The following is a 1,951-nucleotide window of genomic DNA, read 5'->3' as shown; positions in this document are numbered from 1 at the left end:
TCAAGATGCTGAAGTAAAAGAGCTTAACCAGAAGACTTCAAAGGGCAGCTTGAGAAGACAAAACAAAGTACTAAGCTGGAATTGGAGAACAAAAAGGGAAGAACTCGCTCTGCATTTCTCAAGCTGAGAGAACTGAAAATCAAATTTAAGCTTCAAGTCACAATATTGATCAATGCTATGAATAATATGTTGAATGATCCAGGAAGCATCAAAAGAAGTTGGAGGGAATACACAGAGTCTCTGGACCAAAAATAATTGACTGACACTGAAAAATTCCAGGAATTACCATATGAAGAAAGTCGATGGTAATGAAGGAAGAAGTTGAAGGTGCACTGAAAGTACTGGCCAAAAATAAGGCCCCAGGAATTGATGCAATACCAATTGACATATTTCAATTACTAGATGCAGGCCTGAATGTGTTCACCAAGCTATGCCAAAAAATCTGGAGGTCCAGACTTGTTCCCATTCCCAGGAAAGGTGATCCAATAGAATGCAGAAACTATCAAACAATGTAATTAATATTACCTGCAAGCTAAATAATGCCCCCCATGCGCGCAGCCCCGCAGGGCCCGGGCCCATAAGCGGCGAGCGCCCCCATGCTGCTGCAGCCAGCGGCGTGCGCCCCGAACGTGGGCTTGGCGCGGCCTGCGGCGCCATGCACGGCTCGCAGAAGGAGAACCACGTTCACCAAGATCTTCGTGGGCGGCCTGCATTACCACACCACTGACGCTTCGCTCAGGAAGTACTTCGAGGGCTTCGGGGACATCGAGGAGGCCGTGGTCATCACGGACCACCAGACGGGCAAGTCCCGCCGCTACGGCTTCGTGACCATGGCCGACCGCGCAGCGGCTGAGCAGGCTTGCAAAAACCCCATCCCCATCCCCATAATCAAGGCCAACGTGAATTTGGCTTTGTAGGAGTGCAGCAGCTCCACCCCGCTGTGAGGACCTACGGGCTGACTCCTCACTACATCTACCAGCCAGCCATCCTGCAGCCCAGCCTGTTGGTCCCAGCGGCTCCTGTCCCCTCACTGTCCTCGTCTTACATCAAGTACACGCCGGCCAACCCTGCCTTCGCCCAGTACCCGCCAGCCGCCTATGACCAGTACCCGTACTCAGCCTGGCCCGCCTCGGCGGCCAGCTTCGTGGGCTACAGCTACCGGGCTGCCCTGCCGCAGGCCCTCCCGGGCACCGCCTCTGTGGCCACCACCTTCCTGCAGTACCAGCCACCGCATCTGCAGCCAGACAGGTTGCAGTGAGGCCTTGCAGACACCAGGACGTCCCCAGGGCCTAGAGGAGCAAGACCCCCTGTGTCCTGAGGCCCCTGGGGCCCCACGCTGCTCCCTGAGAAGCCCAACACTGGCTCAAGTCCCAGATCTCAAATGAGGGCTTGAAGATGTTAAAGATGCAACCCCAAATTCCTGGCGCGCACAGCCACCTCCTTGCACCTCACCCCGACCCTCCACACCGTCCCCACCATGTCCCTCAGGCCACCAGCCCCTTGCCAGAGGTGCCTTACTTGAGGCAAGCAGGGACACTGGCTGACAATGGATTGTTCCTGTACGAGCTGTGAGCCACAGCCGAGGGCTCATGGGGTGCACTGAAGCCTCATCTTTTGATGCCTCGTTTTCTACCTAGAGGTACGGTCAGCTGCTATAAGCCCAGGCCACCAAACTCGGGGACCAGGTGGCCGCCCCTTTCAGTCGAAGCACTGTGACGATTTTTCTTACCATAATTATTTTGCCACTAAGATGATTTCCGCGGGTGCGCAGTTTCCAGGCTTCCCCTCTGCCCAGGGCCAGGGGCACGCTCTCAGCAACTCCTCCCGCCGGCTTTTCCTGTTTACCTGCAATATGACTGGAAGAGATCTATATTTGTTCCCATTCCAAAGAAAGGTGACCCAACTGAGTGTGGAAACTACAGAACAGTGTCATTGATTTCACATGCAAGCA

The 1,951-nt window shown here is 54.7% G+C and overlaps 1 pseudogene; it reads left to right on the top strand.

Annotated features, from left to right (window-relative positions):
* The first annotated feature begins 596 nt into the window (after nt 1-596).
* On the top strand, nt 597-1,258 carry LOC102874092 (annotated as a pseudogene).
* The last annotated feature ends 693 nt before the right edge of the window (nt 1,259-1,951 follow it).

Source organism: Elephantulus edwardii, unplaced genomic scaffold (genome assembly GCF_000299155.1).
Source record: "Elephantulus edwardii isolate Elephantulus edwardi_28Jun2011 unplaced genomic scaffold, EleEdw1.0 scaffold00157, whole genome shotgun sequence".
Taxonomy (NCBI): domain Eukaryota; kingdom Metazoa; phylum Chordata; class Mammalia; order Macroscelidea; family Macroscelididae; genus Elephantulus; species Elephantulus edwardii.
The sequence above is the reverse complement of the archived record's forward strand: the minus strand, read 5'-3'. Positions and strand labels throughout refer to the sequence as shown.